Raw genomic sequence first — 16,766 nt, forward strand, 5'->3', positions numbered from 1 at the left:
TACTTGTGCCCTTTTAATCCGAAAATCCATAGTAAGAATGACGATTTCTTCTCTATTTTTACTTTTGTTTGCATGCATAAGATCTAAATTAATTTTATGACTAAATTATTTGTTACATATATGAATATGTTGTTTAATGAGATTAATAATTCTTAACAGGAATAAGGGGTACCATTCTTGTATGCTTGGAAAGCATTCACTTGTTCATTTGTTCCCCTACATTCACTTTGGTCATGTCCCAAAGTTCCACAATTCTCACATATTCCACTTGGAATTGATGATGACGCTACAATAGCATTAACATGTTGCTTGGGTGATTTGGAGGCCTCTTCAAGTTTAGCCATAGCCTTCTCAAACTTCAAATTAATGGTGTCAATGTGAGCACTAAGTTGAGCACCCAATTGAGTAATGGAGTCCACCTCATGCTTTCCTCCTCTAGTAGCCTTCTGAGGTCTACTATATTGTGAGTTATAGACCGCCATTTCTTCAATCTTGTTCCATGTTTGATTGTCACCAACTTTGGTAAACATACCATTTGATCCCATATTGAGGAAGTTTCGGGAGTTTTCATATTGACCATTCCAAAATTGTTGTACAAGGAACCACTCGATAAGTCCATGGTGTGGACAAGATCGACAAGTGTCCTTGAATCTCTCCCATGCTTCATACAAAGATTCCTCGTCCCTTTGTTTGAACCCGGTGATTTGAGCTCTCAACATGTTAGTCTTTTCTGGAGGATAGAATTTCTTGTATAAAGCAAGTCCCAATTTCTTCCAAGAGTCAATACCAATAATAGCCTTATCTAGGCTCTTCAACCATTGTTTCGCAGAACCAATCAAAGAAAAAGGAAATAAGACCCATCGAATTTGGTCTTGAGTAACTCCGGTTTGAGAAATCGCATCACAATAGTCACAAAAAGTCTCCATATGAGAATGAGGGTCTTCACTAGGCATCCCCCAAATTGACTTCTCTCAACTAGTTGTATAAATGCAGATTTTGCAATGAAGTTACCGGTTAAATGTTGTGGTGTTGGAGTACCATTTGGTAGTTTCTCCTCGGTTGGTACAGAATGTGATGAAAATTTAGGCATTGTGGGTTGATATTGTGGTTGGTTTTGTGTTGGGTTTGTTGGAATATGTGTCCTCAGACAATAATGCGATCACAACTGTCCATCATAATGGTCACATGTTTAAATCTCATTTTAAGAATACATGTGGGATGTAATATTTTACAGTCAACTGGTCCACACATATCGGTAATGATTGGCTGACTAGAGTTTGACATTACTGTCGTGCGACGGTGGTGATCAGTTGATCGCCTTAGGTCATACCTATAGGGAAATACTCTTAATTGATTATTTAATTAATCGTATGCAGATACGAGTTAATTAAATTGCTTAAAATTGACGGATGATTTGGTGAGTAAAGTTAACGTGTCTTACTGTAATTCGATTAAATTAGATACGGTCTAAGTAATCGAATTTTTTTATTACTTGGATAAAATTATTGTTTACGAAACAATTGAAATTGAAATTGAAATTCAATGAGTAATTTATTATAAATACAAGACTTTGTGATTTATAATTGATAAACCGATTTGGTACAAGTAATTACGAATTACTAGTCGATTTTGTATACGACATATTTTATGAGTATGTTGATTTTTAATATGTTAAAAATACATTACAATTTCACATGTCAAGTTACATGTCACATATGTCACAATTGACAAATGACAAAATAAAATGGACTACCCATTTTATTTAAGTGTGCCGAAAATGGAGGGAGTATAAGGTTTATATTGTGTTTTTATTTTTAAATAGAAACACAATGATAACCTACCTATATGTAGCCATGCAAGCCTACATTTCTTGGGAAGAAAGTTGGATCCATGCATTGGCTCCCCAATAGATCCCTCACCGGTTTTCATGATGAGAAACAAAATATGGATTCCTCCATTTTTCATTCTCTACAATTCTATTTTTCCTAGTGTAAGAAAAATACGCTATTCTCTATCTTGTGAAGAAATTTTAGAGAAATAAAAACCTCACAAATTCTTCTCTCTTGGCCGAAAATTACAAGAGTACAAAATATTATTTTGTGTCATATTTTAAGTAAAACTTATATTATTATTAGATCATAATTATATAAGTTATTAAGAGATTTCTTTGGGTATATGCTTTTGGGAGAGGTTCTAATTTGAACCTTCTTCATCCATTTTAAGGAAAGCTCAAGAACTAAGAAATAGCTGAATTTGTTGGTGCCCTTTAATCCGAAATCACATAGTAAGATTGATGATTTCTTCTCTTATCTTGTTTTAGTTTGCATACATAAGATCTAACATTTATTTTATGACTAAATAAATCAATTCATATATGAATATGTTAAATTAATGAGATTAATGATTCTAACAAGTGGTATCATGAGCCTTAGGTTGTTTGCATGCAAATCGTTTAATAGTTTTTTCCGAGTTATAAGATTAACATACAAAACTAATTAATTTGGATTTATGAAGATAAACCTTAAAATAACTTTTCGTGTTAAAAGTTTCTGGTCCTAAGTTATTTTTAGGACATTTTGGTTTATTTATGGATTTTATTGTTCATTTTATATATTATTGGCATTAAAATGTGATTTTTATGATAAAAAATGTCATTTTTGGATGAAAAAAAGCTAAACTTCGAATTTTGTAGTGGTTTTTGGATATATTTTCACATATATTATCTACTGATGGCCTGTAAATTTTCATGTTAAAATGAGTTGTTTTGCTCGAAATATGGATTTTTTAAGTTAAAATCGTATTTAAATGAGTAAATAGGTTAATATGAGTTATATTTCGAATCTGGTCATGGAAATTTAGTAAGTTGTCACATGCAATTTTACAAGATGTGTGTAAAATATTTGGCTATAATGAAGTTTTATGCATGATTTATGAATTTTTGATGAAAAATCACATAAATAGTGACTATAATTAGTAATAATTCTAAAACATACTTCATGACTAAGGAAAAACGTTGCATTTTATCATATATTTCAGATCTAAAAGTGAAAAGTTGATGAAAATATTTTTCTCATATTATTTATGGTCATATTTGTTAAAACCGATAAACCGCAACATTGTTTTTTCTCAATAAATTTTCAAAATTTTTAACCTAAGTTTTGAATATTATGAGTGTCATGGTATTTTGCCAGAATGTTCATGAGTTTAAATTTCGAAATTATTTGAAATTTTTATAATATAATTTGAAGTTTATAGCATAATTTTGTATTTTAGGTCCATTTATGAACAATATTAAGAAATCAAGTTTAACTATTGTCAAAATATTAGTGGAGACTAATTTTGAGTCCTAAGATGGTTAGGGTAATTAAATTGTACATAAATATGAATTTATGTAATTATTGTGATTTAAAAAGTTAAATCACGCAAATCCGTAAAAACCGATTAATATACGATATTGGCTCTTAAAAGGCGATTTAGCATAAAATTTAGCATGTTCATACATATTATAATGCTGCATTTTAATTCATTTATGATTGTGATATTTTAATTTTATGTAATTTTTGAATTATGTAATTTTACTTAGTATGGCCTTATTTTTAATTGGTATTACCCGAAATGTATGGGAATATCGATTAGATTGTAATTATTGTGATCTCGTATCACCGTTTTGTAACTTAATAGATTTATTTTTATTTTAATTATAAAGGTATAATAGGAAATTATGTAATTCATTATGTAATTTAATTATTCCGGAGTTCCTTGAAGACGGTGTCATTCGAGAAGGCGATCCATCAAAAAAAGTGTTGCCTTGAAATGCGTGCCAAGACCGAAGTTCAAGGGACCAAACGAGTTGGTTTTCGAATTTGTAATAGTTTATTAGATTTACTATTTTAGGAAGGCCATACTAGGATTTTTTTTATGCTTTGCATTTTATTTATATGTTGCATGCATCGCTAAATCGCCATAACTAAACATGCATTTTAAATCGAGTTTATCGACCGTGTCAATTACAATTATCATAGTTCACCGCTTTAGTTCACTTTAAACGTGATAGATAATAAATTGACATGACCTCTCGTTAAAATAAACAATTGAGACTTAGCCTTACCAAAAAGTAGAAACCATGAAAACCTATTTCATGAGGGAGTGCGCTCGGCCATACCGGGATATAAACCTTGTTACGTAGGGGAAGTGGGTGATAAATGTCTATCCACCGAATTCATGTTGATAAGGGATGAATCGGCCCTACCGTGCCCAAGTTGATGTGGATTTGGATCATGGACACATTTATTCGAAATTTGGGTTGAACTCAACAAAAGTATTCTCGACCATTGCCGGATGTGTTTTGGGCTAAAGATAAATATTAATGTAATTATATCGACCAAGAGTTCTAAAAGTAGAATCGATTAAAGAGTTAATCCACCGAGTTATATTGATAAAGGATGAATCGGCCCTACCGTGACTAAGTTAATATGAATTTGGATCTTGGAATCATTTATTATAGTTGGGTAGAGGTCACTATATAAATGCTCATATCTTGTTATATTATTTACAAGTATTATTATAACGATTAATGTTTTGTTTTATCATTTCGATTTTAGTTCAAATCTCCATTTAAACATCGTAACTAAAGACAAAATTTAAATTTTCTTCTAAAAACCTTGTATTATCCATTGTAAGGATCTCTTGTGAAGAGTATAGATAAAAGTTATTTGTGATCAAAAGGGTTTTTGATTCTTGACTAACATATCTACTTACAATGAATTGTTTCTCATATGCTTAATTGAGTTAAGTACTTTGAAACGTTACATCATTTTGGTAACTAGATTTGTTGGAAATCAAAATTGACCAAAATACCGCAACCACTTCAATGAAAGTTATAAGACTAAACAAACGAATGAAGAGTAGTCTTCATGAATTTCAATTTTGCTTCTCTTAGCAAAGACTCATTGAAATGAGTGGGAGCATTCTCTTAAACCGTTAAGAAAAGGGTGAGGTTTAAAGAAGTAAAATTAGAATGGAATTGATACAAGGTAATGTTAAAAGTAAAGTTATTGAGAATAACGATACTAAACCTATCAATCCCGACCGATAAAGTTTCCATTGTCTTAATTGTTGGACACTAGAAAGGAAACTACCCCAAATTATTGAAGAATCAGCAAGTTAGTTGTGGGACATCTAATGGGACCTTCTTCTTTAACTGTTTATTTGATTGACATAAATTTTGCTAGTACTACTTAAATCAATATTAGAAACCAGTGGTGGTTTTCATCATTGTATTTGATACATAGGATGATTAGAATATGACGACTAGCAACAATGATGTTGAGAGATAGAGTCATTGTGTACTCAATCTAGTTTTTGAGTTTAAAGTTGTACTTAATTGTGACTATTAAGTGCATAAACTCTAAATAAGAATATAAACTTGTTAAGATACAAAGGAGGTTTCACTTTTGTGACCCTATACACCATGATTTGATGTATGGCTAGCCCATTATCAAGGCGATTATATTTTAACCAAAACTAAAATGACATATCATGTAGATGATGCAAGACTCAAATTGGTAACCCAAGATTAAACCTTAAATTCTGGAATGATGAACGCAAAGAGTTATCGAGTACTCTTGGAACCATTTAATTGTTAATCTTATGGTATATGCGTATCTTGTATTCAAAGCAAGATGTCTCATGCCTTTTGGTTAAAAAGGAGATCGAGGTTGTAAATCATTGATCCAAAATAGGTTGATCATTTTCTTTTACCAACGAGTTAGGTTGACACTAATGTGTTCACTTAATAAGGTAAATAGAGAAATCTTTGAAGAGATTCAAAGAGTTCCAGGAATCACGATTTAGTCGTGATGGGATTATCAAAGTGAAGACTTTGATATAACTCAAAGGAAATGTGATATAGTATCACAAATTAATCTCTCTTAGCACGCATTATGGGATAATGTGTGGTTGGATAAAAAAAAATCAAACGCTATTCGATATGGTTTGGACTTCAATCAAGTTACTTTGAGTTACTTGATCCTTTTAAAGATTTTATCATTTTGTCTAAATTATTTTTCCACTAAATCTAAAACGAATCATATGAGATATGAAATGGTAGAGTACCATGCTTGTAAGTTTTCACAAGAAACATATGCTCATTTTTCCTTACTATAATCACGAGTACAACGAGTTTGTGGCTCGTGAAGCTGTCTTTCTAGAATACAAGTTTATTTCTAGAAGACAGAGTGGGAGAAAATATTCAAGAGCCACAAACCCGTTGTATTCTAGAAATAAACTTGTATTCTAGAAAGACAGCTTCACGAGCCACAAACCCGTTGTACTCGTGATTATAGTAAGGAAAAATGAGCATTTTTTTCTTGTGAAAACTTACAAGCATGGTACCCTACCATTTCATATCACATATGAATTATTTTATATTTAGTGGAAAAATAATTTAGACAAAATGATAAAATCTCCAAAAGGATCAAGTAACTCAAAGTAACTTGATTGAAGTCCAAACCATATCGAATAGCATTTGATTTCTTTATCCAACCACACATTATCCCATAATGCGTGCTAAGAGAGATTTATTTGTGATACTATATCACATTTCCTTTGGCTTATATCAAAGTCTTCACTTTGATAATCCCATCACGACTAAATCGTGATTCTTTGAACTCTTTGAACTTCTTCAAAGATTTCTTTATTTACCTTATTAAGTGAACACATTAGTGTCAACCTAAATCGTTGGTAAAAAAGATGATCAACCTATTTTGGATCAATGATTTACAACCTCGATCTCCTTTTCAACCAAAAGGCACGAGACATCTTGCTTTGAATACAAGATACGCATATACCATAAGATCTAATGGTTTCAAGAGTACTCGATAACTGTTTGCGTTCAATATTCCAGAATCTAAGGTTTAATCTTGGGTTACCAATTTGAGTCTTGCGTCATCTTCATAGTATATCATTCTAGTTTGGTTTAGAATATAATTACCTTGATAATGGGCTACCCATACATCAAATCATGGTATATAGGGTCACACAAGTGAAACCTCTTTTGTATCTTAACAAGTTTATATTCTTATTTAGAGTTTATGCACTTAATAGTCACAATTAAGTACAACTCTAAACCCAAAAACTAGATAGAGTACGCAATGACTCTATCTCTCAACATCATTGTTGCTAGTCGTCATATTCTAATCATCCTATGTATCAAATACAATGATGAAAACCACCACCGGTTTCTAACATTGACGAAGTAGTACTAGCAAAATTTATGTCAATCAAATAAACATTTAAAGAAAAAGGTCCCATTAGATGTCCCAACACTAACTTGTTGATTCTTCAATAATTTGGGGTAGTTTCCTTTCTAGCATCCAACAATTAAGACAATGGAAACTTTATCGGTCGGGATTGATAGGTTTAGTATCGTTATTCTCAATAACTTTACTTTTAACATTACTGTTTGGGCTAAAAATAGCATAATAGAAAAGACCCATTTGATAAGATAAAGATTACAAAAGAAGTGGTAAGGAGAAAGGGAGTCCGCGGTCAGGAAAAGGGGAGATGTGCTTGAGAAGGATCAAGAGACCGTCATAGAAGGTGCCCGCGTTAAGGAAAGGAGTGTGAGGGAGAAGTTAGGGAGAAGTCAGGGAGAAGTTAGGGAGATTGGGGACAATTGGTAAAAGAGTTCGGGTTAGGAAAGAAGTCCTTATGGAAATAATATTCCCTTTCCATATTCGAGGTAGGACATGTCTAGGGTTCTTACCCTATAAATAGCCAAGGAAGCAAATCAAAGAGGACATCCAAGACAACTCATTCAACACATCCGTATTCATTCATACAAACAATAATCAAGATCATATCTCAGCAAATAATATACGCTCATTCTGGATTTTGCAGGCCTGACGCCTAGGGCCAGCAGGATTAGCTACGCATCACAATTTTAATCATCCTCCAATTCATATAGTGCAATACTTGGCAGGGTACCGCCCCTCCCGCGGTTGTTCCCACATTGGGTTTTCCGCGTCACCAAAATCTTACGTGTCAATTTACATTACGTACCTTATTTTTTTCCGTTTACTTATTGACATACAAATCATCATACAATCAACCAACGAATATAGACTACATTGACCCTAATTAATCGATTTGGGTAATAATACCTAAACAGTTTGGCGCCCAACGTGGGGCATTGTGGTCGTCAATCGTTGATATTCTAGATATACAATGGAAAAGCAAGTATCTGAAGCCATGCCAGGGAGCAGGCAGCCATCGCCACCACCATCGTCTACCCAAAGTCCAACATCGACAGTGGCCACGCAGGCTCCCGGACACACCCCAAGAATCATACCGACAACAAAAGCCTCTCTACCTCCCAGGACCCCTTTTGTCTCAGCCCAGACCAGATCAGACAAAGGAACATCAAGCTCAGGCGTCACTCCGCCGCCCAATCCCACGCAAATCCTGCTCGCCGGCATGGAAAATATTCAGAAAGCTATGGAAAACATGAGAGAAGATCAAAGGAGAGCAGATGCCGAGGTAAGAAGGAGAGACAGAGAACTCTGGGCACAAATTGATCTCCTAAAGCAGCAATCCAGCACTCCAGCGAACAGGACAGGTGAAGGAAGATTTCCTTTGGTAGATCTGACACAAGGAGCGACGGGCGACGCGGCGAGATACCGGTGAAATAATTACAAGATTGGATTTGGCTACGACAATGTCAGATGGAAGGATAACCCCACGAGGGTTAGGATACCTCACACCAGATAGCTGGCAGCCAGCCAGCAGCGTAGGGATACAAACAGGTGGCCTCCCCGTCAGCAGTCCTGCAGCAATCGATCAGACACCTGTAGCAGGATCCGAGTCAAACCAGCAAGTGAACTGGCAGCAGGGGACAATCGTTGCCACAACCCCCTGGCAGCCGGAACTTATCAGAATCTTCAAGAGCCCGGATCAGGATGAATTATGCAGACAGCTGACAGACGGACCCCAGATTCAGCCAATATAACTAATCAGCAGTACTTGGAACTAAAGGAGATGATAAGCAGGGTTCCAGGGCTACCACCCCCACTCGAGAAAGCAGCTTTAGACAGTTATGCCGACTCACCATTCGTGGACACCATATCCATCACAGCCATGCCAAAGGGATTCACAAACCCAAATATGCCTCTCTTCGACGGCACAGCAGGCCCCTTTGATCATATGAGCCAGTATAAACAGAAAATGATGACGGTAACAACCATAGGACAAGTTAAGGAAGCCTGCATGTGCAAAGGATTCGGGTCCACCCTAATAGGACCGGCACTTCGATGGTTTGTAAGCCTGCCCAACAGGTCGATATCTACATTTGCTTTGACTGCAAACGCATTTACTCAACGGTTCGCAAGCGGCCAAAAAGCCACGAAGCACGCGGAGACCTGTACGAGAATCGTCCGGGGGCGGGAGAGAGCATTGGAGAATACAATACCGTTTAACAATGAGAAGGTAGCGATGCGAGAATGTGATATCTCAACGAAGTAGAAGCCTTCAGAAGAGGCCTCCATCACGACTCTGACCTATACAAGCAGTTGACTATGCATCCTTGCCATAGTTTCGAAGCAGTACAGGAGAAACCAGCTGCCGCGATCAGAATGGAGGAAGATATCCTAGCCAGAGCCAGCTTACAGAGCGCGCCAAGTATTTTTAGTACTTCAGCCATGGAGAAATCAGGAAGAAAGCAAACCACCAACAAGAAGGACGAGAGATACAGACCATATGGGAGGGGAGTCAACAGAATCGAGGAAAACCAGCTACTCCCCACCCTGGCAGAGTATGGATTCGCTACAGGTATCGGAGGAATCTTGAAGGCGCTTAGAGAGATGGGAGATGGAGTCAGGTGGCCCAACCCACCAGTAGGAGAGCAAGCTTGGAGAAAGGATAGCAAGAAGAAGTGTGAATTCCATCGTGATATTGGACACAACACCGAGGATTGCTACACATTCGAAGAGAGATCAAGCGCCCGTACGAACAAGGAAAGGCCGAGCCACCTGTTACCACGTGGGGGCAAGCGGCGAGATAAGGTAGGTTCCGCCAAGCCGCGAAACCACCCACATGCACTAAAATTATAAACGTGATAACAAAGCGGCTCGGACTTAAGCGGCACGACATACTCAAAGCAGACCAAGAGACATGCCACCGAGACCAAAGGAGACAGACAACCAACTCTTGTAGAATTTCTCACAGCGACCTGCCAGTAGTAAGCTTTGATGAAGGAGATACATACGATGAACGAGAACACCATGATGCACTTATTATCACCTTGTCAATGGCCAATTGCACAGTAAGAAAGGTCTTGGTAGATATAGGAAGCTCGGTCAACTTAATCATGCTGAAAACCATAGAGAACATGGGATTCGGCGAGAAGGATTTACTGAAAGAAGACTATCCCGCTAGTAGGCTTCAGCGGAGAAACAGCCAGCTCGCTAGGTGAGATAATCATCCCCACCTATGTTGGAGGAGTCAACAAGCAAGTCAGGTACCTAGTTATAGATGGCCCCTCTACTTACAACGTCATCCTAGGAAGACCATGGCCGCACCGGATGAAAGCGATCCTTCAACATATCACCGGTGCATAAAGTTCCCCCCCCACGGGAGTAGAAACGATAAGAGGAGATCGGGGAGGAAGCTGAGGTCGCTACAAGAAGGCACTCAAGTGCACTTTGCCGGCCCTCCCGCATAGCAATTACTGATGACCTATCCGGGCGAATACATCGAGCCCCAGCGAGAAGAGTTGGATCAGATTAACCCGGACAAGCCGCACCCAGAGAGAACCGTGCTCATTGGAGCGGGATGTACGAGAAGCTTACGACGCCACTAGTCAAGTTCTTACAAGATAACATGGATTGCTTTGCATGGTCACACGATGATATGATAGGCATAGATCCATCCATCATAACACACAAGCTTAGCGTGGACCCAAAGTGTAAACCCATCCAAGAGAAGGAGAAAGTTTACAAGAGAGAGAAATAAGGTAATCAACCGAGAAAGTAGACACTGCTTTGGCAAAGAAAGAAGATAAGAGAAGTGAAATACCCAGAATGGTTGTCTAATGTAGTGGTGGTGCCTAAAAAGAATGGGAAGTGGAGAGTATGTGTGGACTTCACCGATCTCAACAAAGCATGTCCTAAAGATCCATTCCCATTTGCCTCATATTGATGCAATGGTAGATGCAACAAACCGGACACAAGATGCTAACATTTCTGGATGCATGGAGTGGATACAATCAGATCAAGATGGATCCTGCAGACCAGGAGAAGACAACATTTATGTCCGAAAGAGGAATATATTGCTACAATGTCATGCCGTTCGGCCTAAAGAACGCAGGCTCCACAAATCAAAGGTTGGTTAACCGCATGTTCAAAGAGCAAATAGGAAGAACCATGGAGGTGTAAATTGATGACATGGTGGTGAAATCAGAAAAAGCCAAAGATCATATGCGGCATCCGCGAAAACATTCAGCACCCTCAGGGAATACAAGATGAAATTAAACCCATCTAAATGCACCTTCGGGGTATCTTCTGGCAAATTCTTGGGCTATATTGTAACTCAAAGAGGAATAGAAGCCAGCATCGAGCAGATCAAAGTTGTCTTACAACTGGAATCACCCGAGAAACCTAAGGATGTTCAAAGACTAGCTGGAAAGGTAGCAGCCCTGAACAGGTTCATTTCAAGATCTTCAGACAAATGCAGGCTATTTTACGACGTGCTAAGGAAAAGCCGGAAGTTTGAGTGGACCGCCGAACACGAGCAAGCCTTCGAGAGACCGAAGCACTATCTCAAGACCCGCCCACTCGCTGTCAAAACCAAAGCCAGGTGAACCATTATTCCTATACCTAGCTGTCATCACTGAAATTAGCAATGAGTGCTTCCCGGTCGAGAGCAAGAAAAGGAGCAGAAGCCAGTGTACTACGTAAGCAAGTCTCTGCTGCCGGCAGAGACCAGGTACACATCTCTTGAAAAGTTAGTACTAGCATTGGTAGTAGCATCTCGCAAACTGCGTCCCTATTTTGAGTCACACATCATACATGTTATGACAAACTACCCGCTAAAAGGTATCATGAGGAGGCCTGAGCTATCAGGAAGAATGTCTAAATGGTCTGTACACCTCAGTGGATACGACATCCAATACGACCCTAGAACAAAGAATCAAATCACGAGCATCGGCCGACTTCGTGTCGACTTCGGTCCACCATCCAGAATCTGCGGATCGAGATCCTCACTTTAGAAGGAAGCAAGCAGACAGAAGTCTGGCAGATGCATATCGACGAAGCCTCCAACCAAAGGGAGGCAGGTGTAGGATTAATTTTGCGATCACCACATGGAGATCTGATAGCGCAAGCTGTAAGATGTGAATTCAAGGCAACCAACAATAAAACAGAATACGAGGCCTTGATATTGGGAATGAAGCTAGCAATTGAGTCAGGGGTCAGACACCTGCTCATATCCAGTGACTCCCTGTTAATAGTCAACCACATGAATGATGAGTTTATAGCTAGAGATTTGAAAATGATAGCATACCTAAAAGTAGCAAAGGAATTAAAACAAAAATTCGAATCTTGCAAGCTTAAACAGGTCCCCAGAGATGAGAACGTGGAAGCAGACGCCCTAGCAACCCTGGGGGCAACATTCAAGACAATGGAGCTATCCAGCATTCCAATAGCACATATGCTGGAACCCTCTATCCAGAAGGAAGACGGAATAGACAGGGGTGAACTGGAGGATCCACAAAGCGAAAAGGAAATCCAAGCAGTTATAGAGGAAGGTGAGAGCTCTCGGTCAAACGGGCAGACGCCTGACCAGGTAACCGATCCAGCAGACGACTGGCGCACACCTTACCTAGACTGGCTGCGCCATAACAAGCTACGAGATGATAAGAAGGATGTAAGAGCTTTTAGAATAAAGGCCTCCAGATTCATACTTATTGATAATATATTATTCAGAAAATCGCTAGCAGGCCCCTACCTACGGTGCCTGGACAAGGAAGAAGCGCAGACTGTGTTACATGCTCTCCACAGTGGCGAATGTGGAAACCATGCGGGGCGGAGTCGGCAAATAAAGCACTCGAGACAGGATATTATTGGCCTTCAATGAAAGCGGATGCGGCGAGTATGCACGAAAAATGTGATGCTGCCGGCGCTCGCGCCCGCATGATCAACCGGCCAATGAGCCTCTGCACCCTATCATCTCTCCTTGGCCATTCATGGCATGGGGCATGGACATAGTAGGCCCCCTACCACGGGCCACAGGAAACAGAACATGGATGCTAGCAATGACATATTACTTCTCCAAGTGGATAGAGGCAGAAGCATTCACGGAGGTAAAAGACAAACAAGTCATTTCATTCATAAAACGAAACATCGTTTGCAGATTTGGTATCCCATCAGAAATCATATGTGACAATGGCTCGCAATTCATCTCCAACGATACCGAGGGATACTGTGCCAAGTGGAATATCACCTTAAAAAAGTCAGCACCTAGGACTCCAAAGTCCAATGGACAAGCTGAATCCAACAATAAAATTATTATGGACAATCGAGAAGGAGGTTACGGGAGTTAGGAGGAAAGTGGGCGGATGAGTTGCCACTAGTGTTATGGTCCGACGAATGACGCCAAAGGTAGCAACGGGTCAAACACCCTTCACTGGTGTTTGGCGCGAGAAGCGGTCATTCCATCGAAGTTCTAATTCCCACTCACAGTATGAAAATATGACGAGGAACCGAACAATGCAGAGATGACCGAAGCCTGGACACATTGACGAGCCGCGAGCAAGCGCAAAAATCCGTCTGGTCAGCCTACAACAAACGATGGTGGCCGGAGTTACAACAAGAATGTGAAAGTCAGGCTCTTGGAGGTAGGAGACCTGGTTCTCCGAGAGGTGTTTCAAAACACCAAAAATCGAAAAGCATGCAAATTCGCCTACAAATGGGAAGGACCATACCGGGTAGAAGGAGTTGTTGGCCATGACGCACGCATCTGAGATGATGACTATGGACGGTCAAATCATACAACGCCCATGGAACATACTTCACCGAAGAGATATTACTTTTAATAATAAGTAGACTCCGAAAACTTTCGAATAATGTACTATGAGAAGCCAAATCATTTTTAAAGATAAAATAAAAATTCGGTAGTAGGCATACTGCCAGTTTCACTCTTATTTCTGGTATCTTTAAGTTATTATTTGAAAATTTAAACTACTATTGGATGGTGTGGTCTGGCAGCATCCTGGGACCACAATTTCTCTGGTACCCCATGGGATGGCGACAGGTACTTCACATCATTTTAATAGATTTTCTTATTTTTAGGCTTCTCTAAGCACATCATTTTGAATTCTGGTATCTATGGTACTTTGAAAGGATGTCTAGCAGATCATCAACTCCAACACGGGGACAAGGCACACGGCACTCCAACATGCCCAACCTATTTTCTCCACAAGGAGCACCCTCACCAAAGGATTTGTGGAACATACGAAAGAGAGCCTGGCTGACAGCTGAATACGCTTATCCAGCTACCCCTGATACCACCCCCTGGACGTAGCTCGCACTAATCGCACTTAATCAGGGCCCCAGCATGCATGCAAAAACGAACATGGAACGTAGGAATATCTGCGCTACCGATGTCCTGCAGCGTCTCCATCTGGTCCTAGAATGACGATAAACTTGCCTCAATGACGCCCCTGTTGGCATTAAACGAGATGAACACACCTTGCGTCATGAACAAGGTTAAGTAGTCCAAAAACTGCGGCATACGCCTAAATCAGCCATTCGGCTAACACGACAGCTAGCTTGGTCTGGGTCAGTCTTTTCAGGCTGACGAGGCTGGTCTAAATCAGCCTCCTCTGTTGACACGGCCACTCCTCCTTACATTGCGGCATACGCCTAAATTAGCCATCAGGCTGACACAGCAGCTAGCTAAGTCATAACGTTATCCTTTTCAGGGTGACAGGACTCGCCTAAATTAGTCAAACAGACTGACACGGCATAAACATCCTAAAAATGGGGAAGATAAACAACAAACACACGATATGTAAGCTAAAACCTTGCCAAACTATGACAAGGGGCATTTCAAAATATGGCCAAAATGCGGCCCCAAGTTTAAACCGCCACCCCGGCGGAGCAAACACAAGAACAAGTTTAAAATTTACAAAGTCTGCCCCCTCTGGGCCAGACTGCCAAAAAAGTTTATCAAAACATAAAAATTTAATTATCGGTCACATTAATGACCTCCACCTCACTGCATCCCTTCCGCTCGCCGACCTCTCATTTCGAGTACCGCTTCACTGAGCATCCTCGGCCGCCATAGCTCCCGAGCTCCGTCAAGCGATCCCGGGATATTCCAAGATCACCCCCGCACTGCTCGCCAACGCAGAGAATTCACCTCACCAACCTCGGGCATCAAAGATACTCGGATCGGGTTGAGCGGGGTAGAGCATCTCCAGCTGCTTCTCCTCTTCCTCTATGGTCTGCTGGGTGGGAGCCTCCTCAAGGGCAGCACGCATCCCACTTATCTTTCCCCGCCAGGTAGCATATGCAACAACATTGGTGGCCAGGGAAATTAGCTCACTGATCTTCTCATCAGAGCGCTTGATGGAGTCAGAAAAAGTGCTGCACACGGCCTGGGTTCGAGCCAGCTAATCAGCCCCCTCCTTCAACTTTTTCTTGGTGACAGCAAGCTCAGCCTTCAGCTCCACCACACTCTCCTTCAGATCAACCCGCTGCTGCGCCAGATCCGCGACAGTCTCCTTCAGCTCCTGATTCTTGGCACTGGTAGCACGGCTGGTCGTCTGCACTATGTTGATCATCTTCCTATTGTAGAGTGTAGACTGGAGGGTCTGGGACAGAGCAAATCAAGAGTCAGCAAGGAAATCGGGAGGCAAAATCCGAGTAAACAGACAAACAGGCGGGTAGAAAGTGAAGAATATTTACCATGAAGGCATTGTGCACGTCGTTTTCAGCCATCTCCTCTAGGGTAAACTCCGAAAACGTTTCCTCAACAGGAGGAAAGAGCAGCTGATCGATCTCCGGCCAGTAGGGCACCTTGTCCACTTTCCCAAAGCCTTCTTGGAAATGAGCAATGAAGCCCCCACTAGACGAAGCACGAGGACTGGCAGGGGGAGTAGGCGGATGGTGAGATAACGGATTAACTTCCAGGGGCACGCGTGCGGCGAACCGAAACGTGGGAGGAGTCGAAAAGAGGCGGGAGCACTCCTCTTGGAGGCAGAGGCCACATCGAAGGCGAGAGGGTCACTTTCTTTTAGCACTTTGGAGGATGAGTTCCGCTTGATCGACTTTTGAACCCGCAAGCACGCATAGCCTCGGCGATGGAATGCTTAAAACGTCCGCATAAACGGCATGCAAACGAAAGTGGTTACAGAAACCTTACCAGAAGACATACTGTGGGCTGATTGAGGAGGATTGGAGGAAGAAGCGGTGAAAAACCGGGAAGCGGTGTCCGGGAACTTTCTCTCGACTCGAAATGCTTTGAACGACTGGCTTGCGAGCGGGATCTTGGCGCCGATACGGGTGAGGTCACAGGGGCCTGCACGAAGGCGATGAAGTAAGCTAGTAAGCAGCGAGATAAAACAAATCAGGTAACAGGAAAGCTACTTACTCGAAGTCAGAACCCATTTCTCGAAAATATAATCGGCAGGAGGCTGGATGGAGTCCTTCCTCACGTAGAAGAAGTCCTCAAACCATTTCTCATCGCGAGATTTTGACACATGTTTGAAG

The 16,766-nt window shown here is 40.5% G+C and overlaps 1 non-coding gene across 1 annotated transcript; it reads left to right on the top strand.

The window, feature by feature from the left end:
- Window positions 1-612: 612 nt before the first annotated feature.
- LOC141635522 (small nucleolar RNA R71) lies at window positions 613-719 on the top strand. Its single transcript, XR_012540204.1, has one exon. It is a non-coding gene; the product is annotated as a small nucleolar RNA R71 (small nucleolar RNA).
- The last annotated feature ends 16,047 nt before the right edge of the window (window positions 720-16,766 follow it).

This window comes from Silene latifolia, chromosome Y (assembly GCF_048544455.1).
Source record: "Silene latifolia isolate original U9 population chromosome Y, ASM4854445v1, whole genome shotgun sequence".
Lineage (NCBI taxonomy): Eukaryota > Viridiplantae > Streptophyta > Magnoliopsida > Caryophyllales > Caryophyllaceae > Silene > Silene latifolia.